Below are 27,169 nucleotides of genomic sequence, written 5' to 3' on the forward strand. Positions count from 1 at the left end.
CATACAGCACGAGACAATGGCTTCGATGGCTGCCTCTCATCCCCTGAAGTTACCTCCACCACGCCCATTTCTGTCATCAGGAATAATAATTCTGTGAGTCTTTAATTTGCAGCATATCACAAACAGAGCCAGGCACCTCCCTGGCTATGCTGATCTCCCCCAGGCCTGCTAATGCAAACTGCCACACTGGTGCTGTGCCTGGCAACCAAGCTGCTTCTTACTGCTTCTTCCTCTCTTCCCCATCACACCCCTCCTCCTCTGCTCCTGGCAGCTCCCCAGACACCACGTACTCATGGAAGATGTTGGGAAGACTGCATGGGAGGTGCTGGCCATGAAGTCCGCGATCTGCCGTAGGGCCCAGATGTTGGAGGAGTTGTTCCCTTCTTCATCTGCTCCTGGATGAGGCCTTCCAGCTCCTCCCTGAAAGACTGAAGCAGGCCCCAAGGTGTTGGTTCCCCCAAAGTCTCTTACATGTGAGACTGAGGGTCCCTTTGACCCCTGGGTGCTGAATGATGAGCTCTGTCAAGTACACACTCCCAGCCCCAGGTCAGCCAAGTAGGATCAAGCTTGGGAATCCTGGGTCCCAGGAGCAATTCCAGGCCCTCAGAAATCTCTCTGGATTGCTGTGTGGGGAGCACCAAGGAGATGCTGGGAATGAACCCTGTGTTCTCTTTGCCCTGAGGGCAGGGATCCTGATTTCCATTAGCTATACCTATGGCTCTTCTGGGCCTCAGTTTCCTCATGTACTAATAAAAAAAAATAGAAGGAAGGGCCCAAAGGATCCGATGACCTCTGAGGTCACTTCCACTTCTGATACACTACTCTAAGCCTAGCTTCTCAGAGACCAAGGCATAACTTGGCACCTGCCCACCAGGTGGCAGCAGGAAACACCTGACGTTGGCAGTCGTACAAAATCACAGGAAGAAGCAGAATTCCTCAGTCTCCATCTCCTGCAGGAGGCCCCCGAAACCAGGTCTGGTGCTGACTCTGCCACCCCTCCTCATCACCACGTTGGGGGCTCCTCCCAGGGACTCCTCACCCAATGCTTTTAGCACCTGCTATCTTCCTTCAGGCTCCCCCACGATGCTGCTAAGACCTCAAGTTCATTCTTTCCATGCTCATCAGTGGAGTGTGAGCATCCACTGTTCTCCCCCGACCAGGGTCACACACAGCCCACATAGGTGCTCTGGCTCCCTGAAACCCAGGGGGAGCTGAGGAAGAGCTGGGTGCACCCTTCTGAACCCATCCCACCAAGTACCTGGAGATTCCACTCCATCCTGAGCTTCCCAACACTCAGTGTCATGTGCTGATCCCTAAGAGCCCCAAGTTCTACTTCTCCAGAGCCTCCCTGCCTCCCTCTACACTGCTCTCCCCCTGACCCCAACACCTACGGCTTCAGTCATCCATCAGACCAGCTGTCCTTCTCAATCACCACCTGCCTCAAGGCTAAATTCTATGGTGGTGCCAGGCAGGCACCACCCTGTACTTAAGTCTGCAGAGACCCGGGCCATCCCGACTAGGCCTCCCCTCCTCTGCTCCTGTACCATACCCCTGTGCCCTTTTGAGTCTCCCACTCTGCCCACCTCCTGGGGCTTCCAGGTCCTCTTCTCCCCTGCCCTATGCATTCAAGCCTTAGCCCCACAGTAAGTTCTTTCACGTGTTCTGTAAGGTCGCACCGAGCCTTCCCAGTGGTGCCCCCTGCTGGCCACCAGCCCATGTGGGTTTGTCTGTTCACGGTTAAAGTTCTCAGTAGAGAGGGAAAAGAAAACTGGACACTGAGGCTCAGAAGGGTCGGTCACAGGAAACTGGGGCGGGGCTCCTGTCTGTCTCCCACTTTCTGAGCCAAACTACCTGTAAACACTCAGCTTATGCCAAATACCAGCGATCAGGTAGAGAATCAAATACACATGGGACAAGATTCGTCTTGCTGGCGGGCCTAAATTGCTACAACCTTGGGCACCAAAGAGGAGTGACTGATCTTTAGGGTCCCCTGGAGAATCAACCCACCCTCCCTTTCCGGCCTCCTTTTCCATCTCCCTGACCGACTGGGTCAGACTGCACTCACAGGACTCTGCAGGATCATGGTGACGCGCTTCTTCTGCTCCATCAGGTTGAAGTCCTGCCGCAGGTCGGCCGCACGGTTGCGAAGGCGCATGTACTCAGGGTCTTCCTCAGAGAAGCGGTCAAAGTAATGCGGCCCCTGTGGGGGCGGCGGGGAGGTGGCCTCGGGGACCGTCTCTTCACTCATTTTCCTGCTGGGGCTGCGCTCTGCTACTGGAACCCTGAAGGAAAAGGACAAGGTAAGCATCAGGTTAATGCTCCCAACTGGGACATATGCTCCGGAAGGCAGAGGGTTGGGTTTGTGGGATTCACAGTGGGATGCAGCTAGTTGTGGTGGGGTGTACGCGCGGCTGCGCCTATTAGACAGGGGACCCTCCCGCGAGTGCCGATGGTTAGAGGGCACTAATGCATCATTGCACGGACTGAAAACACGGATCCAGCTTAACTGGTTACACTGGGGTTGAAGTAGATAGTTCCCAGGGGAAACAAGACCTGCAAATCGTTTTGAGCATTTCTTTGCTGCATATCACGTAGTAGAAGTTATTTTCTGGGACTCAGTAATTTAGATAAAATGTAAGCCTCTTATGGTGCTGGGGGTGTAGCTCAGTGGTAGGGCATTTGCGTAGTATGTGGGAGGCCCTGAGTTAGAACCAAAGCAACACACGAAATAAATAAATGCAAATCCTTTTTAGAAGCCTCCTCAAAAATTATGGTGGGGAAGTTTACAAAAGAACACTAAAATATGGGAAACGCTTTGTGGAGTCCTCCCCCTCCTGGAAAGGAATCATGGGTGAACCTGTTTTAGTAAAATGTGTCTTACTGCAGAATCAGATCCTCTTTCCAAGTTGAAAAGAGGTGTGTAATTTTTATTAAAGGAAAATTTATTCTCTCCCAAATCCCGCTAAGCATATATTGAGAAAAAAATAAGTACTGTTTGAAGGGAGCCATGTTGTGCCCAGAGTCCCACATACTGAGGCAAGATCCCTGAAGTGAGGACTAGGGCTACCAATGTATTTTATCTACTCAAGCACGATTTTTTAAATGCATGAATGAAGAACTAGGACAGGCCTTTTATTGCTGTAATGGAGCCCTTCTGAGGAATAAGGCTGCAGGTCCAGCCTTCACTTCCCAGCTGTGGGACTTTGGTTAAGGGGTCTCCCTCTGTGTCAGCTCTGCTGGCCCTTAAGTCTGGGTCAGGCCCCTCTAACACTCAGTGCTTTCTGCCTGATGCCTGAGTCCCTTCTCAGCAGAAGGCATGCATCTTGACTGAACCATACTTTTTGAACATATGTGTGAGCTACAAAGAACATTAACTAGCATTGCAATCCTAGGTTCTCACCCGTAACCTGACACTCCCTCGCTTTTCCCCCTTGTGGAGATGGAGGGCTGTCTTTCTTTGGGAGAATCTCCTGGCCTCCCAAGTTCTGCTTTGCTTTTGACCTCCAGCCTTGCTTCAGCAGTCCTGTGTAACCCAGCCTTAACCTTCATTCCAGCCAGCAGCTCATTACAAAGGAAGCCTTGCTGATGGTCAGTAGGGCATATTCTTGTCCTGAGCTGCCTATTGCCTCTTCTTCCATCTTCTGCCAGGCCTCTTACCCTCATCCTGCAGTGTCTCCAGGAGAGGTGGGTGGAGGAGGATGCTATGGTAAGCCTAGGGAGAACAAGTGGGAGCCCATCCCGTCAACCTAGAATACCCAGATATTTTGGTATGGTGTTTGCATGCTTCCTTTAGTGAAAGGTGAATAGCAAGTTCAAGGGAAAGCATATGGGTAGAGTCCTTCAAGGGTTGGTTGGTGAGATGACCTGAGCCCTTGCCTGGAGCTGTGGTTCTCAGCCTAGATTGCATATTGGAACCATCAGGGGACCTTTAAAAAGTACTGATGCCAGAGATTCTAATATAATTAGTCTTGATGTGACCCGGACATCAGGATTTTTAAAAACTCCCTGGGTAATTCTAATAAGCAGCAGGGGAAAAATATTATAGGCTATATGTTAATGGGCACTGTAACATATAATGTGACATCCACCCCAGGTGCTGGCATTTCTAGCAAGCCTGATAGACATGGCATAAAACCTCATGTTTCTAAACTCATGCCATGTGTCACTTCCCATAGCTGTCCAAACTACTCAACCTACCACCTTGCCCTCGGACAGCAGCCGTGCTCCATGTGGTATCATGACTCGCTTCTGCAAGGCTATCAAATCGTGTGACCTCTCATCTTATCTCTTTCACTAATCAATCATCTCCCAGGAAAGCCCTCTCACCTCCCCCAGTCAGCACCACCTTTACCAGTTCTGCCAATGAGATATTTGACAACAGGAGAGGGGTGAGGGACTGCGGTGGGGGAAGGAATCTGTTGGGCATGGCAGCCAAAAGTATCTCTAAAGAAAGATTTTGAAACAGATATGGCAGGTTACTAGAACAACTACGGGTTTGTACTTAGTAACATTTAAACCCAATGGACAAGGAGCAACTGGGCCTGTCAGGGATGTTTCTGGACCAGAAGTCAGAGGCCTGTAATCTTGCTCCAGTTCTGTCACTCAATAGCTGCATGGACTTGGGCAAATCATCTCCCTCTCTGGGTCTCACTTTGTCCATCTTTAAATGAGGGAGTGGAGAGAATGACCCCTGGGGCTCCCTTCCAGCTCTGAAACTATATGGTTGACACTATAGGACACTATACTGTATATCCAAGTTGGAGACAGAAAGATCTGTGTAGAAAAGGCCCATAATCCCAGCTTCTCTGGAGGCTGAAGCAGGAAGATCACAAGTTCAAAGCCAGCCTCAGCAACTTAGTGAGACCCCCATCTCAAAATTAAAATGTCGTCTGGGAAAGTGGCTCGGTGGTTAAGCATCCCTGGGATCAATCCCTGCTACAAAAAAAAAAAAAAAGGAAAAGAAAAGGCAGAAGGATAGAGGATCAGGGTTTTCTGTTCTCTGGAGAAAGGGACTTCCCTGCTTCCACCATGGCCTGTCACTCAAGTCAGATGCCAAAATAGAACCATCTGCAAAGAACATACCTGAGCAACTGATAGTGTCCTGGTGGACTCAAGGTCTATGTGTACAGGGCTACTTAAGAATACTTCACCTCATCAGGCACAGTGGCACACTGCTGTAATCCCAGTTGCTTAAAAGGCTGAGGCAGGGGGAATCAAAAGTTTGAGTACATAGTCTCAGCAACTTAGTGAGGCCCTAAGCGACTTAGTGATACTGTCTCAAAATAAAAAAATAAATAGGGCTGGTGATGTACTCAATGGTAAAGTTCCCCACAAGGTAAAGAGGTAAAGAATACTTTACCTCTATCATGTTCCCACCCAGTCTGGAGCTTGGGGGTAAGAAAAAGCTGCAAGGTCAAACACAGCAGGACTGTATTGGAGCCATATTGATGTGCAGTCACCACCAGATTGTCCTGGGCAGGCAGCACTGCAGACCGGAATTCTTCCACAGGCATTACCTGGCTTGACTCCACCACCTCTCTGCTTAGTGACTCATCGTGGCAAATAGTTCTTTCTCTCTGGCACTTTCAAAGGTCTGAATCTTAAATGTTAAAAAAAAAAAAAAAAAAGGTAGCAAGCAACCCCCCAGTGAGTGCACTGGATGTGATCATGGAGCAGTGAGCTCCCTGTGTTGCCTAGGCCTCCAGGCCCACCAGCTCCCGAACCTGAACCCACAGCTTCTCCAGGACTGGAATATTTTGAGCCAGCTCTTCCTGGTACTTAGTCTTCCTAGCACTATCCCAGAGGAACTATCATCCCTCTCCCCTTTCCAGGAACAGCTCTGTGAAGACTGTGAGGCAGTTCCCAGCTCCCTGAACATGAGGAACTAAGAAGTCTGGGCCTAAGGGAGAGGAGCCCATACCACCATGTCCTTGGCCACCTCCCTTTCTTGGAGTTCCACCCCACGGGGCTGTTCCAGAGGTGGGCCCATGGGGGTGGCATAGGATATGGATGCCCTGACTCCATTGCCATAGCAATGGCCACCTGGGCAAGCCCTTTGGCTTTATGAACCAGGGGCATCCTTTTGTGCTCCCTCTTCCCTTCCCACAATGCTGTGGAGGTGATCAAAATATTGCTTAGTGGTTAAAGGCATAGACTCAGGAACAAGAACTCTCTGGGTTCAAATCTCAGCTGTGCCACTTATTACCTATGTGATCTTAGGCTAGTTAACCTAATTGTTATGTGCCTCAGTTTCCCAATATATAAAATGGGGATTGTAATAATTGCCCCAAAAGGTGGTTGTAAATCTCAGCAGAGTTATTGTATGTGAAATACTATAAATGGAGCCTGGCCTGTGTTATCAACTCTTTGCTCTTATTTGGTGTCATTTAGGGGCTAGAATCATCTTAGCTTTAAGAACTTGAGTAATAAGTGGCTTGTGATTCAACTCTAAACAGGTGCACATTAAATAACTGTAATTATGTGGTTTTAGCACAAAGAACCAATTCAGTCTTAAGCTATGTTAACAAAAAGTAAGAACAAACATCCAGGAAAAGATCAAAGAGAATACCTAGTTTTCTGATAATGGGAACATGTCAACCTGGAGCGCACAAGGAAGGGGCAAAGCCAGATGCTGAAGTAAGCGGAGGCCAGCGGTTGTTGGGCCAAGTGTGATGGAAGAAAGAGAAGTACCTGGTCTTTGTCCCCAAGTCCTGGCACAGAACTTCAAACCCTTGGAATTTTTCAAATGTCCAAGAGATGGCAGAAGTCTCTTTTGTTATTCATAATGAGCACCTTTTACCCAAACCTGAATTGATGTTAATGGGGTGACTCACCCAGGGCCCTCAGATAGTTTCAAGGGAGGATCTGAGGACTCTTGAAAGACCAAGCAAATGATTCGTGGGTTGGAGCTTCCCTGCCACCACACACTCCAGGAGGGAGTGGGCTGGAGAGGAGTTCCATCAAAGGGCAAATGATTCGATCCACCAGGCCTCGGTAATGAAGGCCCCTGGTTGAAAAATCAAAAATCTCTGGACCCTGGCTTGGTAAACACACTGATGTTCTGGGAGAAACCTGTGCCCAGATTCCACAAGGAGAGGGCACGGGAGCTCCGTGTGCCCTCCTCCACCCGACCCTGGGTCTCTCTCAGCTGTTCGTGACTTAGCTCTTTCATGCTAGCACTACGACTACCCCCCCAGCACTGTGGGTTCTCAGAATCATTCCAGTGAATCACTGGACCCGAAGAAGGGTTGTGGGAACCCCCAAACTTATAATCAAGTCAGTCAGAAGTGCAGGTGGCCTTGTGATCCCACTTGCAACTGGTGTCTGAAGTAGGGGCAGTCTTGTTGGTGACCTTGTCCGTTAACTTGTGGTAGTTGATCTGCGGCCCTTTAACTAGACATATAACCCTTCAACTGAACTGAATTATAAGAGAGCCAGTTGGTGATGTAATAGCACAAGGCAGCTTCTATTTGTGATTTGTTCTCATCCCAGGACCACTCAATGAGGGAGATATTATTGTCCCAGTTTTTTGCATAAAGAAACTCAGTTACAGAAGTCCTGGATTTACTCAGGACCATTTCTGGCCCCAGATCCTCATTCTCCACTCTATCATATTGTCCCCAAATATCTGTCGCACCACCCTGTGGGACAGAGAATTGGCTGATTTCCTCAAGTCTCAGGGGGCCAAAATTAGGAAGCCCAGGGTTTGCTACTAACAGGCAGATATGACAGGGGGCTGAGAAAGAGCTTTCTAACAGCAGGAGCAGCTCCCTTGTGAGGGGCTCTCTCTCCTAGAGTCCAAGTGCCCACCAGGTGCTGCAGAGGGGCTCCTGCCCTTGCTAAAGACGGGGGTGGCTAGCAACTAGCAACCTCAAAGATCCTGCAGATTCTATAGTAGCTGTTGGGTCAGCAAGATAGGGAAGTTCAGGGCAACAGCCTGAGCATCTGGAAGCTCATGCTCATCCTATGGACCCACCTCTAAAGTGGTATCACCTCCAAAAGCCACTGGCTACTTACCGGGAAGCTGGCCCAGGCCTCTCCAAGGCTTTCTCCTCTCAGTGCTGGGTCTTCGCCCCCTGCTCCACTCTCTGGGGTGCAACCACATCTACACAACCTCAGACATCCAGGTGGAAACTGGAAAACACAAATACAGCAAACATCAGGGTCTCATCTTACCACCGTGACGCAACCCAATTTATTTTATGGACTGCTAAGAAACTCTTCAAAATGAACTTGAAATTAATTTTATTTTAAAAGCAAATTATGTCTATGAAAAGAAAGCATTAGTATTTTACAATGGGGATCAAATTTTAAAGAGGGGAACTGGCAAAACCCTTTGCTGCATGCTGGCCAGCGAGGTCTCAGAACAAGGAGGTTGCTCTGCATGGTCAGGGAGCACGCTGTGGCGGCTCCTATAGGAGCGATGGGCTGGAAGGGATAAGACCCCTTCCTGAGACCCCCCTCAACACTTTCCCAACAGATGGTGGTGTGAGTGATTTTTTGGAAGTAGTCAAGAGACAGAAATAGTCTGAAAAATATTATACCCAGGAAAGTGGAAGGGCCTGAGACCCATATAGGCCATGAAATGGTGGGCTCAGACCACCTTCACCCAGAATTCCAGGGGAGGAAAGGCACCCAGCTGATATCTGGGTAATAAGTTCTAAAGTACTCCTGAAAGAGGAAGTGTAAAGTGGTTAATATCTAACAACAATGGGCAAATTACTACTCCAAAATTCCTGGGGATTGAGTTCTTCAAAAAATTAATCATCAAAATTTATATATTTAAAACCCACAAGTGCAGGACCTTGTACTCCAAACTACTTGGGAGGCTAAGGCAGGAGGATCACAAAGTTGGAGTCCAGCATGGCAACTTAGCAAGATCCTGTCTCAAAATAAAAAGGACTGGGGTGAAGCTCAGTAGTAGAGAGCCCTTGGGTCCAATCCCAGTGCTACCAAAGCAAAACAAAACCCACAGGTGATAGTTTCCATTTTCACTTGAGAGTCCTGGTGAGACCTCTGGGACCGTCTCACCCAAGGCTGGCAGCATCCCTGACTGCCCCCTTTGGGCCTCTGCCCATGGCTCTGGCTCAGTTCAGCTCCATCCTTAACCTGATGCTGTCCCAGATATAAGCATTCAGAGACACCTGACCCACCAGTGAGAGACAAGGAGGATGGACCTGGTAGGTGTGACCGTCTGTGGGAGCCCAGGATAGTAGCATGCCACTGAGGTACAGCCTGTTCTCCACTCGGCCAGGGGTCCTAGGGCTCTGAGTTGCAGTGCCTGGAGGTCCCTTAGTGCAGTCCAGATGTCCACCTTCTAGTTAGGGCACTGGTAGATGCTTTCAAAAGCTAGGCTCGTTGCTCTGCGTGTCCAGTGCCAGCTGGTGTCCTCCTTCCAGTGTTTTTATTTCTATCTAGAACAGAGTCACAGCCCCTTCATGCTACATCTTTCCAGTGTCCACCAAAATGAGAGTTGTCCTCCCTTCCAGGACAACTCAGCCTGGGGTTACTGGAACTCCCCCACTGCCCTCCCGAAGGACCAGTCCAGGCAAGTTGTCTTACCCCAAGCACCTGCTCCCCACTTTCCCAGCAGCCTCTGGCATGGAGGTCTGAGGCTATCCTGTGCCTACAACTGGCTAAGATTTGATTTGTCAGGGTCTGAGCTATTTTTTATGTGCAATAATAGAATTAGCCCTTTGTCCCCAGAAGTGATGTGTGTCATTCATATAAGAAAGCAGACATCTTTCCCCCAGATGAACAAAATAATTCCCATCCCAGCCTCCAATGGTATTCAACTCTGACTGATGTTCACCTCTACGGGAGCCCCATTCTTTGGATTAGGCTGTTATCCCAATTAAAATGAAGACAGCCCTGAGAGGTTTCAGAGGCAAACGCATCATCTGCAAGCCATTATTTTGTGGCAACAAAACTGTCAAATCTGACTGCAGAATCAGGTGGAGGTGGGCCAGGACAGGCACCAGATTAGCAGGTTTGCTGAGGGAAAGGAAGAGAAAGACCTGACACCTCCATCTCTCCATCCTTTCAATAGGCTCTGGCCCAGGGTCTTTCCTCTTTCCTGTCCAACATCCAATCAATGGCCAGAATCACTGGTCTACAATTGCATATCTGGTCCATACCTGCCACTGCCCTGCTAAAACCCCACCTCCTTCACTAGGGGCAATATTCTTGTAACCGCCCCCCCACCTCCTTTCTTAAATTCTTGAACCTGCAACCAAAACTTTGTCAAAGTCAGATTCTATTACAAACACGACAGCTATTCTTTTCACCTTTTCTGAATATAACATTTTAATTCTGAATTTCCTTTTCAAACTAAATGTATGATCCATGTTAAAAATTCAAACTCATCAACCCCCAACCAGGGAGCTACACTTTTCTCTCTCTGCCCACCACCCTCCACCCCGTCTGCTTAAGGATGGCCATCTGCAAGATGAGGTACCAGCTCTGTCCTGACACCCTATGGGCAGCACCTGCCTCCCCCTCCCTACCTATCATGCATGCTCCAGGGGTGACTCACAGGACCATGGGGCAGGCAGATTCTTTGTCAGCATTGGTGTCTCCCAGGAGCACACTTTCATCTCCCCACTCCTTCAGCTAGGCTGCTGTGTCCTCTGTCCTGGAGCCTGTCCCCAGACTGGCCTCTCCCAGGCTGTCACACTACTGTTACTCATCTTGTTCATTCCACTTGCAAGTGGACAGCAACTATCCATTACCCTGAGCTCCTAGCAGGCAGGGCCTGTGTCTCAGGCATTGCTCTGTCCCCATGTTGTGTTGTCACTGGGCCTGGTGCCAGGTAGGTGCTGAATAAATATCAGTTGAACTCAAACAAATGCAACTCATGGGACACTGGGAAGTGAGTCCAGCTTAACAAAGCAGCAGGAGCCAGGCTCTGGGGTCCTCGAGGCAAGAAAGGCCGGAGGGGAGCTCATAGTACAGTGTGGACACAACTCTAAGCCATCGGTTTCAGGGTACAATGCGGGTGTTAACAGGCAGGCATGACAGACGCCCTGCTGTCTACATCACTTCCTCCTAAGCACTGCACTCGTTTGATATAGAGCCCGTGGGCCCGGCCCCTCCAGCCACTCTGCTCTCCTGTTTTGAAGCAGCATCCCAGCAACTGTGTGCAACTAACAAGTCCAACTCAGGGCAGTGCTGGATGTGGAGACTGGACGGTAACATCACATGGCACGCTGATGCACCACAATCCTCCTGGCTCTCCCAAGTTCAGCCTCACCCCCTCCTCTGCCCTCCTACCTCTTCCATCCGGCACCTGCCCCACTCCGGACCCTCCACTCTGCACATGGGAGCCCTGGAGCTCCCTCTCAGAGCCACCAGTTCACATCCTCACACCTCTGACCCCTCCTCAGCAAGACCGTCCTTGGACCCACCCTGATAGTAGGACAGCTGGGGGTGGAGCATGACACAGGCTTCCTGTCACAGAGCATTTTCTTCCCTCTCCCACTAAGGCCCAGTATGTGTACCCACTGAGGTATGAAATCACATTTCTATGGATTATTCCTATGGCTGTAAAGAGAACAGGAGGTCTACGGGAGAATCAGAGACGCCCAAGTTGCCTTTTTGCTAAAATCTGCTTCAGCTCCGTGCATCCCAAGGAGTGATGGGTGGCTCTCCTGCCACTTCCCAGGCTGCGGGTCTCCAGACAAGAACAGACAGTTGTATGGCTTGGCACCCAGAGCCCAAAGGAGAGAGACACCACAAGCTGGCATCCCCAGCTGCCTACCTCTACCATAGGCACAACCACCCTTGGCACTGCCTTTCTCTGAAAGCCCAGCCCCAGGGCCATAGGCGAGCTCCCAGGACGACAGCACAGCATTTTCAGCAAGCTTAAGGCTCAGAGTCAGAACCCGAACTCACCGATCCATGAATAAGATCCCCCAAATGGGACAGAAGGCCTTCATGGCTGTACCGCTGCTGTTTGGCAGAATAAATGGAGGCAGTTGAACAGGGACTGGACCACACCTTGCCTGGTATGTTCAGATAAAGAAGCTCAGGCGTCTGTGGCGGGATCATGGGGGATGCTTATCATCCTCTTTTCACACTCTTCTGAATTTTCCAAATTTTCACATTGGATATTAATCACTGTGATCATTTAGGACAAAAGCAATTGGGGGGGTACCATGGATTGAATTCAGGGGCACTTGACCACTGAGCCACATCCCCAGCCCTAGTTTGTATTTTATTTAGAGACAGGGTCTGACTGAGTTGCTTAGCACCTCACTTTTGCTGAGGCTGGCTTTGAACTCCCGATCCTCCTGTCTCAGCCTCCCAAGCTGCTGGCATTATAGGTGTACACCACCTTATCTGGCAGGACAAAAGTAATTTAAAAGAAGAAAAGGTAAAAGGAGAGAGGCAGCAAAGTCTCTCTATGTCCAGAAACCCCATCAGCTGGAAGAATCCTTTAACCTCTGACTACCCCAGAAGTACTTATTGGTGGCCACCCCTAGGCCTAATTTCTCAGTGAAGGCCAGCGAATTTTAAAACCCTTCCTCAAAGGACCTTCAGCCTAGTGGTCAGTAGGCAGGTTTTTTACATTCTCCTGTTAGCCAGGAATGGCTCTGTTGTGAGGAGTGGACCCAGACCTCCTTCCACACTCGGACTCAGATCCACTCCCTCTCACACAGCACAGCTATTTGTGGAGTACCTGTGGTGCCTGGACGTAAGGAAGAGCTGGAATTGAACAGGAGAAGGAAGAGGTCTGAAAGAAATGAGGCACGGTCCCTGCCTGCTGGAGACCACAGCCATGTTTGTAATTCATGAATACAAATAAAACATAATATTTACATATGTACATGTATGCAGATATGCAGCCAACTGTCAAGGTCAGCACAATACAGTGCACTAAAATGAATGTCAGGATTGATCTGAAATACCCTGTGTTCAATGTTTCTTGGGACAAGACCCTGGAAACTTTGAGTCCACACTTATGAAAGCCAAGGTCCTGTTTCAGATCTTGCAGAAAGACCTCATTCAATCAACAGAAGCTATGAATGCCCAGGGCTGAGCCCTTCTCCCAGTTCTGTATTGAAGGACCAACATCCTGGTTTCTCAGGTGGGAAAATTGAGGCTCCAGGAAACCAAGTGACTTGATCTGGGCCATAGCAATGGTAAGGGTCTGGGTTTGAACTCACCTAACCCCAGAGCCTCTTTCCTCCCCTTTTTCAGAGGGATGAGTGGATGACAGGATGTAGGAAGGTGGGAAATGAAAATCTGCAATGGCCACGGCCCAAAGCCCAGGCTTCTTATTCCTGGCAGAAGCCTCAAGGACTTGGCCAGCACCAGAAAGGATGATTCCGGTTCCTGCTTCTGGCACATGGGCTTAGAACTGAGCTCTGTTCAGAAGAAAACAGAATAGAAGGCAAGCAAGGAGGAAGCAGGCACCTCTGGTATCCAATCTGACAAGCTGGGCTGAGCTTGCAAGTAATGAGGGTTCCTCTGGTGGGTCACTGCAACATAGGTAGTGCTCACCTCTGAGACCTGCCTGAGCTGGAATCAAAGACAATCCTTTCTATATAAAAACCTGCTAGGGATACAAGGGGTATAATTCACAGTCCCTGCTCTCCACGGGCCCACAATGGGATGGGTAGCCCATAGGGAGCTCATTACATGCTTTTTTTTTTTTTTTTTCCAATATGATTGTTAAATTCTTTTTAAAATTTATTCTTATTTCTTTAATTTTTTTTAGTTGTTGAAGGAGCTTTATTTATTTATTTATATGTGGTGCTGAGAATCAAACCCAGTACCTCACACATGCCAGGCAAGTACTCAAGCCACAACCTCAGCCCCTAAATTCTTTTTTTTTAAATTTGTTCTTTCTAGATATACATAACAGTAAAGTGTATTTTTTTTTTTTTTTTTTTTTTTTTAGGGAACCAAACAGCCCCATTCTTTTATTTCTTTTGCAGATGAACTTTGAATGCAAATGGCACTATTGAAATAGTGTCAAATGAGTATACATACATGGAGTATAACTTATTCCAACTCAGATCCCATTTGTGAGGTTGTACCTGATGTCATTACAGTCCTTGATGGGGGAGGTGTAGAAAGTGCTTCAGGGAAGGGTGGGGGAGGTGGCCAGGTGGTTCCCAACCTCAAGGCTCCAGCACTGGGCTTTAACCAGCTGGTCAGATGCCTCTGCCACCGAAGACAAAACCGTGTGGACCTCCTGCCTTCATGAAGGGGAAAGAAGGGGCGTCTGGGAAGCCCCAGTGATGCAGAGGAATTGCTGAATTAGCAGGGTGGCTGGACCCAGTCCCCCCAGTGGAAAGGTCAGCCAAACCTGGAGACTCTGCAGATAAGAGCTCATCAAAAAGGCAGTCTAATGGAGCTGACTCGCACTCTGATTTACTGTTCCACACCTCGGGCTGTCTGGGAATCCAGTCACAGATACTTTTAAGCAGTCACCTTAACATCTTTTGCTTTCAGGCAAGACTGTACCTTAAATCAAAGAAGCTGCATCTTCAAAAGTTTCCACTCCATCAAGTTCAAATGCAAAACAGTGAATCTTCTATTTGGTCCAGTCTGATACCGTTTGTTCTTCGATAGGAAAGTGAAGTGTGACCCACGGCCATGTGGCAGGACTCCCCTTGTCCCGCAGCCCACTCCCAGTCAAGAGACCCAGGAACAGCTCTTGGACGATGTGTCCTGTGTTCTAGTAGAACAAACCAAATCCTCTGGGTCACAAGAGGTGGAACTAAGTGCTCTTTTAGCACATCGGGGTCCAGGTTGTTTTGCTGGTTTTGCTTTATTAGTGCTTAGTGGTATTTGCATGGGGGGGCGGGGGGCAGAGGATCACCAATTAGGCACAAGAAAAAGTTATAAGAACACCTGGCATCTGAGATTGGAGGGGAATGAGACACCATCCCTCCCCTCTCCAGACTGGGGAAAGTGAAAATTCACAACACACCTCAAGTGAGATTTGGGACTTGGCTGTTGGAAACTGAGGAGGAAGAGAGTTAGTGCCTCCAGGCAGAGAAGAAGGTAGAAGCTGGAGGGAATACATTACAGTGGGAGGCCTAGTGGCACCTATGGAGAACTGCTGGCCTCCAGAACATCCACATGGAACATTCCAGAAGCCTGATCAGTGAGGCTGAAGCAGTCATGTCAGAAATAAGATGGCAATCTTATTAGGATGTATGTTGTTGACTTTACTCCATTCTCATGGTTCTGTAGGATTTAGATTTTTACCATGGAGACATTCAGGAAAGAGCTACTCCAACTTCTGTATATTTTTGAATGTGTATTTGCATGTTCGTGTGTCAGAGACAATGCCATGTGCTCCCCAAACCCACTTCCTCTTCAACCTAGACACCCATACTTCCTAGCCCCCTTCTCTTTGGACAGGGCCCTATGGAACATAAACCCATGGAAAGGACACAGAAGTAATGGGCACTGCCTGTGACCTAGGCCATTGCTATAGTTTGAATCTCGAATGTCCCCCAAAGGTTCATGTGTTAAGATTCGATCCTCAGTTTGGTGCTATTGGGTGGTGGTGGAACTTTGAAGAGGAGGGGCTAGTTGAGGTTTTAGGACATTGAGGATGTGCCCTTGAAGGGGGTTATGGGGTGCTGATCTCTTCTTCTGTTTTGCACTCAGCCATGAGGCAAGTGGGCCCCCTCCGCCATGCATTCCTGCTATGAGGTACTCTGCCACCACAGGCCAAAAATAATAGGACCAATTGGTCCTGAACTGAAGCCTCCAAAACTGTGAGTCAAAATAAACCTTTTTTTTTTTGTTAGTTGATGTATCTTGGACATTTATTACAGTAACAGAAAGCTGACTAACATAGCAATTAAGAGAGGAGGTGCCTTCTCCACACACTCTCTCAGTTCTTGCCTCCAGTTGGATGCAGAGGATCCAGGGGACACTCCCTACCCTGGGGGACGATACGGTCACTCAGTGGTAAGTAGCCCTCTGAGCACCTGACTGGCATTTCTGAGGTTGTTGTTACAGCAGGTAATCTAACCTAGAGAACGCACCCACATCTTTACTCTGGCTCAAGATAGTCCTCTATTAACTGTGATTATTGCTTCCATTCCACTTATTCTAGTGTCTCCTTCAGGATCATCAATTATCTGTGTGTTGAATCTCTGTCCTCTAAATTTGTCACTTTTCCTCTCACTAGTATTATGGACATTTTCCTTGCCTTCTGATAGTTTGCTCCACTTCAATGATTTTAATTTAGCAAAATTAACATGGATTTTAATTCTGATATTTAACATTTTATCTCTCTGAGTACTTTGCTTACTTTATCTTTACCTCAGAACTTTTTGTCTTATTGTATTTCCTCTCTATGACACATGCATTTTTTGATTATATTAAATACACCAAATAATTTTCTGACATTTTTCTTCTGTTTGCTATAGCAAAATGTAAGAGGTGATTCTTTTGAGTTTTCCAGATGGTTTATTTTCCTCTGAAGTGTCTTTTCTCAAGACATTTCGAATCATTTTTATTTTACTTAATTCTCAGAAAAGGGGAAATTAAGACCCCTAAATATGACTTTCAGGGAAAACAGCTTCTAAGGTAGGCATGGTGGCCCACATCTATCATTGGGAAGCCGAGGAAGGAGAATCAAAAAGTTCGACGCCAGCCGGGCAACTTAGCAAGACCTATCTAGAATTTAAAAATCTAAAAAGGGATGGGGATGTATCTCAATGGTAAAGCCATTGAACCCTGGGTTCAAAAAAAAGTTTCTAGCACAAGATGATCAGGAAGCCACATGTTTTCTGGGAATGAAGTGTAGTGCACATATAATTAGTGGTGACTTTTAATGCCTTCAGGAAATTTCTGAACCAACACAGCCACAGCAATCACCTCATTGATTAGCCCACCTAACATCAGAGACATGAAAAAGCTACTATCAAGGAAGCTAGCCCACTCCCACGTCCAAATTAGAAAATGGGTACTTCTTCTAAAGTAAACTCAATAAAGTTCAACCAAACTCACTTCGAGAAGATGGAGTTATTGGGCTATTAACATCAGATTCAAGGAAATAAAAAGTGAACCCACAAATCTTAAAATATGACCTTCCAATTCACAACTTCTTGAGATGCTGTAAAACTACTGATAAGACAGAGGTGGAGGGATCAATGTCATTATAATGATTAGGGCTATCGGATCTCTGTGGCTCAAGTCAGCCACTCCTTGCAGGAGGTGAGTGAGTCACACAGGCAAGCACAACCTTTAAGGCTGATCTCAGAAGTGGGGGAAAAGGCATCAAGTCAAGAATTGATTTAACAGTGAGGGGTAAAAATAAATATTGGCATCAACATGTTTCTTCAAATCTAAGATACACTGATTGATTGATATACCACTATTTATTACTAAGAAAGAAAAAACTGCCAATTATGAGTCATCACTGATTGAAGTGCACATCCCAATAGCAGAGACACTGAAATGTGGGGGAAATGTGTCTTGGAATTGGTGAGGTACAGGAACAAGGTGAGAAGTTAGGGACATCGACTTCACCTAATGGGTAGCATGCCATCCACTGGGTCAAGGAGCCAAGGGAGGACACAGGAGGAACAGCAATGGTGGCTGTGGGAGAGTCCCTCAACACCCTCATCAGAAGACAAGGTGTGCTGCCTGTCCATCTCTACTTCTGCTCAGCACTGTGTCCTGACATTCAGAACAATAGGCAGACAGATGTGAGCAGCTTTCAAACAGGTTTTCTCTCAGTGTACATCCACATTCTGATGAGGAGGCCTCTTCCTCCTCTGTGAAACAGGAGCATGTCATAAGGCAAGACTAGACTGGCATGAGAAGGCCAAAGCTGAAAAGACAAGCTCAAAATGGAGATGCATCCACTACCTGGATTTCTAATTTACCGAGCCAATAAAAAACACGATGGGTAGAATGTTCTCCAGAGGGACTAGCACATGGTAGATGCTCAACATCCCATCCCCTACACAGTCTCTCCCTAAACCCTCCCAGATCTGCCATTCAGTTCTGCCCTGTATTTCCCCAAAGTTGGGACTAGAGACAGCAAACAAAATTAAGAACTGTGGAGGGCGGTATAGTTTTGGACTTCTGTTGTGATAGTGGCGATAGTTTTGGATTCTCAACAGGAGTACAAAACTATCTTTGTACATTATGGATCCAGGGAATTGGGTCTACCATAGAGCATCATGGCCAAGAATCCAGGCATTAAAGGTCAAGGATTGAATTCTAGCCTTGCATCTTTTTAGTTATGACCTTGGGTAAATTACTTTTTCTAAACCTTGACTTCTTCATTTGTGCAATGTGGAGAGGAACAGTGCTTCCTGAGGATTATGTGGGATAATATATGAAAGCACAGGCTTTGCACAGGGCCTGAAAAATAGTAAGGACTCCACAGATGATGGATGCTACTATTAAATCACTCCTGACCTGTTTTATTGACATGGTAACAATTAAAAAAGAAAAGAAAAACACCACTACTAAATTCCGAATTCCATCCTACCAGAAAGCCTGCATTTGGCTGCCTCTCCCACCAAGTGTTCTCAAGGGAATGTCAATGAAATCTACGAGACTGAGCATGATAGAGTCAGGCAGGTTATGTCTGCTGCTGGATTTCTATACTAAATACACTGATAGATTTTTGACGGATTAGCATTTTAAATGGTTCGCTCCACTTTTCCTTCTGGGCATTCCCTATTGTTTGAAAGATCCCTCCTCCTGTGTTGAAATTTAATTGTCATTGTAACAGTATGAAGAGGGAGAACCTTTGAGAGGTGACTGGGCCTCAGGGCACTGCATGGGTTGTCTGGGGAGTGGGCTCTAGACAAAAGGATGAGTTTGGCTGGTTCTGTCTTGCTTGTGCTTCCTTGCCAGGTGGTACCCTCTACCATGCCATGGAGCAGCAGCGGGGCCCTCACCAGATGCCAGCACCATGCCCTTGGACCTCCCAGACTATAAGCTAAATTAACCTCTACTCTTTATAAATTACCTGGTCTCCGGTATTCTTTATAGCAGCAGAAAATGAACAAAGACAGCAGGTGATCTAGAGCCTGCCGTGCTGGCTGCGACACTGCTGCACCACTGTGAGAACACCTGGGTTGGGCTGCAGGCTTTTCCAGCTCATCCCTGACCCCCTTGGCCTGGTCGCTTATTTTAGGTACGAAAGGCTGTGCTCAAGCCATCTCCTGACACGATTGCGCCTAGGGAAGGGCCTCTGGCTCTTCTCAGAAGTCAAGCTTGGAATTTAAGACTCCGGGTGAGACTTTTAATCTGGGAAAAATAAAAGCAGCAAAGGACTGCAAACCCAGGCTGCAATACATGAAGGGTATGAGGAGGGTAAATGCAAGGAGGACCCCACCTCTCACCACGCAAAAAAAGCAGGGGTGGCGGGGTGGGCATCTCAAGGAAATTCCAGAGGCCTCACATACTGGTTGGTAAACAAATGGAATGTGTTAGGCCAAGGCATTGCAGAAACCAAAAGCACTGAGTGACAGACACATTACTCACCTAGCAACCGTCTTTGATGATGAACACCCAGGTGGCATTCATCTATTAAATGCAATTGTGGGGAAATATGAATCTACGTGATATTTAATGAAAGAGCTGTTGAGGTGGAATCATTACATAGACTTTCAAGTGCCTGCTATGTCCAGGCACCAGGCTAGGGACTGTCCTGCCATACGCCTGCCATTCCGGAACCCACTTTGTGCTGTGGGGGGAGGGACGACTGTGTGTGACCCTGGGCAAGTCTTTCCACCACCATGTGCCTCATTTCTACACGGCAGCTATGGCAGATCCTCTTTCATGAGAAGTGTCCCACCTGTTTCTGGGTGGCCTCTTCACCAGGGATTCAGAACTTAGCTTGACTGCCAGCTTCCCAGTGAAGCCGGGCCCCTGTTCCATCATATATTTCTCTGACCCCCACCTCCACTATAACACCCACACATGGCACACCTAGGCTCAAGCCAGGTTGTGTGGTTCCCTGGCTGCTCACCAGGCACGTTGGAAGGCAGCCTGGTGTCATCTCCCTTTGGCCCCACTGCTGGGCTATCTTACCTTTCAGGTTTCCTTGACTTGGACCCTCTCTCAGGACTTAGCTTTGTACCCTCAGAAGATCCAAGCATCCCCCCTGGGCAAGGTGGTGGAGAGAGTCCCCTGCCAGCTCCTAACCCAGCATGCGCCCCTTTGACACAGATGCAAGGCACCATGCTAGGTGCTAGCCACTCCCCCGTGGGTGAGATGTGCTCTGCATCCTCCGGGTGCCAAAAGCCAGGGAGCCACCCAACCTCTGGGAAGTGCTGGGTATGGACAGGAAAGCTGATCACCCTGGATCTTGACCTCTTTGTGCCCACGCCTCCCTGGGAAGTGGGACAAAGGCCTCTTAGGTCATTTCTCTCCTCCGCTTCTTCTCCTCCCTGTCTGGAGGATAACCTTTTGAACCTTTCAAATTTCAGAAGCATTATTACCTGACGGTGAAGAATAAAGACCCCAGCAGATTGCCCGGGTTATAGCCCAGATTTGCCTCCACCAGCTGGAGACAGAACACAAGTCACCGAAGCTCACTGTGCCTCAGTTTCCTTGTCTCTAAAGTAGGGATGGTAATTGTGGCCACCCCCAGGGACTGTTGCAAACAAATGGGTTCATCCACGTCAAATATGTAGAATGATGCCTGTCACAGAAACAGCACTCAACAACACTGGCCTTGTTTGGCAGTTTTCTGCAAGTGTGGGTGAATTGGAAGATGGTGGCAATAGCTAAAGAGGATGAGCACCGTCTGGGGACGACCCAAGAGGATCTGTGATGGGCTACATTGTGATACCCACCCCCCCCACACACACACACACAATGTGTCCATGTCCTCACTCCCAGAATCATTGAGTATGACCTTACTTAGGAAATTGACCTTTACAGATGTAATTAATCTCAGGCAAAAACCATCCAGGATTCTCCGTGTGAGCCTGAAATCCCTTCCCGTGCATCCTGGTGAGACAGACACAGAAAGGATGGCTATATGTGGAGGCAGAGCCTGGAGCAATGCGGCCACAAGCCAAGGGACCCCTGGAGTGGCCAGAAGCTGGAAGAGGTAGGGAGGGCCTCCCACGGGGGGCGGGGGGTGGGGGGGCACCGCCCTGGCCACACCGTGATTCCAGGCAGCTAGCCTCCAGAACAGCCACCGTGCTTCCCCAGGTCCCCTGAGGATCTTGCTGACTGCAGATTCTGATTCGATAAGTCTGGGTGAGGCCTGAGATTCTGCGTTCCTCAAAGGCTCTCAGGGATGCTGCTGTGCTGGTCACATCACATTCCCATATGCGCATGCTGCCACCGGGAGCCTCATGATGAGGGAAGACAGTGGGAACGAAGCCTTAGAGGTTCTAGAGCCAAGCAGCCAGAATGCTGGACCCCTCTGACAGCGGCTAGAAGCTCAGCTTTTAGTGTAGCATAAAGGGTAGATGCAAGTCATTGACCTTTGGTGGCACTTGTCCCTGGGCTCAATCGATGCTTCTGAATTGAACAGCAGCTCATCCAGGCAGTGCTAATGGGTTCTGACTGCTCCAGTTCATCACCCTCTAACAGGGTCAACCAAGAACGGTCTTGTGTTCTTTTTGACAGAGGGGAAAAAAAAAAAAAGATGTCCTCATCCTGGCCTCTGTAAGCCAGGACAATACTTAGGAAAACAGAAACTTTGTTGGTAGAATCTTAATTTCAATGAACTTGATAGAAACTATGAATGATTATCTTTGAATTGATGTTTTTATGGGGTAAAAAAAAAACACACTTGGTTTTAAAAGGAGATAAGAATTTGCTTCTAACATAGCCTAGGCTCTCCCACGATTAGGCATTGAGAAGCTCAGTTTGATGGAAAAGAGGAGAGGCCTCAGGCATACATGCCCCAGGATGGCAGTAACTTTACACACCAACGGAGCCTATGTTTTAAAGAAAAAGAAAAAAGAAAGTGTTGGTCCCCTGCAGCCAGTGCAGGAGGAGGGAGATGAGGCAGGCGTTCCTCCGCCTCAGTCCTCACTGTGCTTCCCATTGGACTCTCTGCAGCAGCCCCACCCTCACCTGCCCATCCCCTACACAATTATATTTCTAAAATGCTTCCCCCAAAATCAGCCATAATTTGTTGTTCATGGCCAAGATGGTCCCAAGGCCTTATATCATGCACTGACCCCAGTCTGATTGCTAGCAACTCCCTTAAGGAGATTGAGCACTTCGCTGTGCTAATTAGGAAGAATGCTGGGATTGATTTCCAGGCTTGCCCGGGGCCCAGGGCAGGGTAAGTGGCATAGTGCCATTTCTTTCTGGAGGAGAGGAAAGTCGTCTTGACTCTCAGTCTCCTCATGTGTCCATGCAGGTGTCATCTCATTACTGAACCCAGGTCCAGAGGCTTATCCATGGAAATCCAGCATCCAAAAGAGAGCCTTGGAGAGAAAGATGGGCTTTATTCAGTGGCCAAAGAATGAAAGAGAGCAAGTTTTGCTCACAAATCAGTTTCTCAAGTCCAGGGGTTAAAGGGTTACAGATATAAGACAGGAATAATGAGCTAATAAATGGGAGGAAAATGTATGTCTTCTGGAAATGGGTGGAGATCTTCCAGGAACTCAGATGTCATCTTTTGTCATTCTTCTCATGGTCTGGTGTTTCTGGTCATGGTCAACATGGTCAAGTTAACCCTATATCATCATTTCAGATGAACATACCAAATGATCAGCAAGTCTAGGTGCAGTGCCGAGTAGAACCTGAGCCACCATTAGGGCAACAAAGAGGGAGAGTATGAAGGTCGAGGTCAAGCATGTCATCCTGTTCCAGTCATCGCTTGGATATCTGCAGGCCCAAGGGAAGAGGGTTTTTTGGCAAAAGAGGCCTTCAAGTCTCCAAAGAGTGACCTAGGCAAACATTACCATTACAACTCATAAGTCAAGAGGTGTGATCTAGAGCAAAGCCAGTGGAGAACTCATAATGTATCACCCAGTCGTGTGACCTCCACAATTAATAATTTCTAAGTCAAGTAAAAGCAAGTAGAATCTCTTGGCATGGTGGCCTGGAGTCTCCCAGAGACTCAGAAGAGGCTGAGGCAGAGGATCACAAGTTCAAGGCCACCCTGAGCAACTTAGCAAGACCCTATCTCAAAATAAATAAGATAGATAGAGACTTAGGTAGGTAGGTAGGTAGGTAGGTAGATAGATAGGGTGGGGATGTGGCTCAGTGGTAGAGCACCCCTGGGTTCAAGCCCCAGTACTGAGGGGTAAGGGGGTACAAGTGAAGCTAGAGACTTTACTTAGGTTCTTTCTTCCGAAACAACCTCCCACTCTTCTCCTCCAGACTAAGGGGACTGCCTTCTCCAGCCCACACCAACACCTGCACTCCCCAGCTCGTGACTAGGCTGCCTCTGGGGCTTGGCTGAGACCTGACCTTCCTTCTTCCCCTGGTCAAGGTCGTTCCAATCTCTCATGCCTAATTCTCTCCTCTCCTCAGGCTGTGACCTCCCATTCATCACCCTGCTGCCTTCTTTTCATGCTGTTACTCATCTCTGTGAGTCAGAACAAAGAGGATTAATGTATGCGCTTTCCCAGCTTTTCCACCCCTTTGAGACCCTTCTCCTCTGCCATGATTTGAAGGTCCTCTCCGAAACTTATATTGAAGCTGGGCACAGTGGCGCACGATTATATCCCAGCTACTCAGGATGTTGACACAGGAGATCACAAGTTGGAGGCTAGTCCAGGCAATTTATCAAGACCCTGTCTCAAAATTTAAAAATTAGGAAAAAAAAAAAAAAAAAACCCTCATGTTGAAATTTCACATCTACTGTGACAGTATCAAGATATGGATCTTTAAGAAGCCATTAGGTCATTGAGGACTCCAGTCTCAGAAACTAATCCTCTCCTAAGAAAGGATATTTTCAGCCACATGTGGCTGTAGTTCCAGCTACTTGGGAGGCTGAGGCAGGAGTATCACTTGAGTCCAGGAGTTTGGGGTCAGCATGGACAACACAGCAAAACTCCATTTGTTAAAAAGAAAGAGGAAAGAAGAGAAGGAAAGAAAAGTAAAAAAGAGAAAAGAAAGGATGTGTTTCACCGGATTTTGTTAGGTGCTGGGGATTGAACCCAGGGCTTTATGTACACCAAGAACAGTCAACGGCTGAACCACACCCAGCCTGCCAACTCTTCTGTGTATTGTGCTCTCTCACCATGCAATGCCTCCTGCCAGGTTACTGTGCAGCACAAAGGCCCTCAACAGAAGGGATCTCTCAATTTTGGAGACTGGGAAGAACTGTGAGCCAACTACACTTCTATAGTTTATAATTTACCCAGTCTGTGGCATCCTGTTACAGCAGCAGAAACTATACTCACACAGCCTTCCTTAACTCCAGGAAAAGCCTGCTGCGCCTCCCTGGCTTTTCTTTGGTCTAATGCAGAGTTGACAGGGAAGGGAGATGGGGAAAGAGCAAGAGGATAGTATCTTCGAAGAAATGTGGGGGTTTTCGGGGTCCTTGTGTTGAGAGAGCAGCAGTTTTGTGAGGTTTGAGGCCAGTAGGTGGCAAAGAAAAGTGGATTTACGAGAAATAATGCTGCCATCTATGTATTCCCCATTTCACACTCAAGAAAAGCAAAGTTATTACTAAGAGCCTCTGCTGGTCACTGAAGTCCATCTGTGTTAGTCTGCTTTGTGTCACTGTGAGCAAGATGCTAGATAATAACTTAGAGGAGGAAAAGTTTATTTTGGGCTCACAGTTTCAGGGGTCTCCATCCTTGATTGGCTAACTCCATTGCTCAGGGCTTGAGGTAAAGCAGAACTTCATGGTTAGTTTTTTGGGGGGTTACTTTGTTTTTGTTTTTTTTTTTCTCTGTTTGTTTGTTTTGGGTGGTGCTAGGGATCAAACGCAGGGTCTTGTGTGTGCTAAAAAAAAAAACTCTACCACTGAACTGCATCCCCAGCCCAGAACATCATGGTTGAAGGGTGTGCACAGGAAAGCTGCTCAGCTTATGGCAGGCAAGAAGCAGAGAGCGAGCAAGCGAAGGGCCAGAAACAAATATAGTCCAAGACCATGTCCCCAGTGACCTACTTCCTCCAGCCACACCCATCTGCCTACAGTCGCTACTCAGTAGTCCACTGAAATTATTAATCCATCAAATGGATAAATCCACCCATGAGGCTACAGCTCTCGCAATCCCATCTTCTGCCTCTGAATGTTGCTGTGTGGTCTAACACAGGGGCTTTGGGAGGATGCTTCACACCCAACCCATAACACCATTCCTGAGGCCGCAGCACTGCTCTTGGTCGGAACCTCTCGTGGTGTGGTCTTATGTGTAAGCATTATGTTAACCCTTCGTGCATTTTCTTCTTGACATGATTTTAAGGGCCATTTCCTCTGTCTGTCTGCCAGGGTCTAGGTGGGTTGCAGAGTGACAGAATTGGGAAGGCCCTTAAAGTATATTCAACCCCAAAACCCAAGAAGAAGAATCAGTTACCACTTCTAATTCCCCTGGGGCTGAAACACCTGCCTAAGGAGTTGGCCAGAGTGTGACTGCTAATCCCATTTGCCCTCCTGTGGGAGGAGGTATATCAAATATCATCTCCAGGTTATCAAATCTAGTTTGACAGGTATTATTGCAGATACTCTATGAAAAAGATAGTTTGTGTGAAAATATGTGAAATAATCTAGAAAGACACTGCTGTGCACACTGCCCTGTTGTGAGTTACCTTATGGTGAGAAGTACCCTTCAGCCGACAGTAACCATCCCCAGTCCTGCATGAAGCCTTCTGACCTCGGGCCTTTGGGGCCCTCATGTAGTGTTTCTCCCATCTTCTCCCCACCCCGTCTATTCCCCTCCGTCCCCCCACAGAGACATTCCCTGAAGGCTTGCCTTCCTCCATACAGGCAAGTCCAATGCAGAGAAAGGCAGGTGCACCTTGGGAATGTTCGTTTCGGACAGCGGGAGAAGGGAGTCTCATTAAAGACCACGGGATCCTATTGGCATGGTTTTCCCATTAGCAAACCCTCAAAGACATGTTGAGCATCTAACTCACTGAATATCAGTTACAGGACTCCAGTGGCCACCTAGCCTGGGCCTATATTGGCCTGACCACTCCTCAGCCTTCCCTGCTGCCCATGTTAGCTGCTTCCTGCTAGGTTGAGGGCAGTGGAGGCACTGACCCCAGCATGGGGAGAGGCCAGGGCATCTCCTCTCATGCTGCTCTGGCTCAAGTGGCCTCTCCTCCACAGTCTCGCTCCTACCACAGAGGCCCACCGTGCTCTAGCTTCCACTGAGGGACCCTGGCCCCAGGGCTGGATGACACTACTTCCTCCCTCTCTCTCACCAGCTTCAAGGTAGAGGTGGCAGTGGGAAGGGAGAGTGTATCCTGCTGGGACAAACCTCTGGACCATCCCACCATACCCTGTTTTTTTGGTTTGTTTTCGACCCCTCCCTTACCTGGGCACATTTCCTGCATTAAATTCCCTCTGCTGAGATACTTGAAGTTCCTATTTCCCTTGTTAGATCCTGACTGATACACAGTCCAACCCTCCCCTGCCTGCTTCCTTAAGGAAGAAACCAAGGCCAAAGGGGATGTTATTTGTCCAAAAAAAGACAAATATCATTTAGTTGTTGCTAGCGAGACTGGGTTTCTTGGTTTCTACCCTCCACACTTCTGCAAAATTTGGCAAGAAATGCTTCCTCTTTATTTTTAGTCTAGAAGAGTCAAGAGTCATTGGAATCAACCATTTGGAAATGTGCGACTTTGAAGACCAACCACAGCCACCATTATAGTCCTTCACTTTCTAAGCAGACCCTTTGGACACTAGGAGAAATTAGAGATCCCAGGGGATGACCATAACCAGGTCACACCCTGCTCCAGGCCCCAGTTTCAATATCTAAGGAAACAAAAGTAATGTGAAATCACCATTTCCAGAAGCGTTTAAAAATGTCTCTTAATATATGCAGAAAAATTCAAGTCCTCAGATTTTTGGACCAGATGGTCTTGCAACTTTGCAAAGTAGGTTTGATTTCATAGTTATTTAAATATGCCATATATTTTAAATACACAGTGCTTCTGCTAATTAACACTTCATAATTTCTCAAGAGTCCCATAGGCAATTGTTACCATTTGTAAGTGGTGAAAGATAGTGGCAAGAAAATGAATCCTATTTCTTTCCCAAATAGCAGCTCTGGGATAGTGTATGTGAAATATCACA

General features: G+C 47.8%; 1 pseudogene across 1 annotated transcript in view; it reads right to left on the reverse strand.

Moving 5' to 3' along the window:
• The window catches only part of LOC306643430 (beta-adducin-like), a 98,768-nt pseudogene that overhangs the window by 28,897 nt on the left and 42,702 nt on the right, over positions 1 to 27,169 (reverse strand). The window contains exons 2-4 of the transcript XR_013766875.1: positions 8,017 to 8,133; positions 2,066 to 2,282; positions 291 to 428 (exon numbers count right to left, since the gene is read on the reverse strand). The product of XR_013766875.1 is annotated as a beta-adducin-like (transcript). The remainder of the gene's footprint in view (positions 1 to 290; positions 429 to 2,065; positions 2,283 to 8,016; positions 8,134 to 27,169) is intronic.

The sequence above is a fragment of the Sciurus vulgaris genome (assembly GCF_902686455.1).
Source record: "Sciurus vulgaris genome assembly, chromosome: 14".
In the NCBI taxonomy this organism is placed as follows: Eukaryota; Metazoa; Chordata; class Mammalia; order Rodentia; family Sciuridae; genus Sciurus; species Sciurus vulgaris.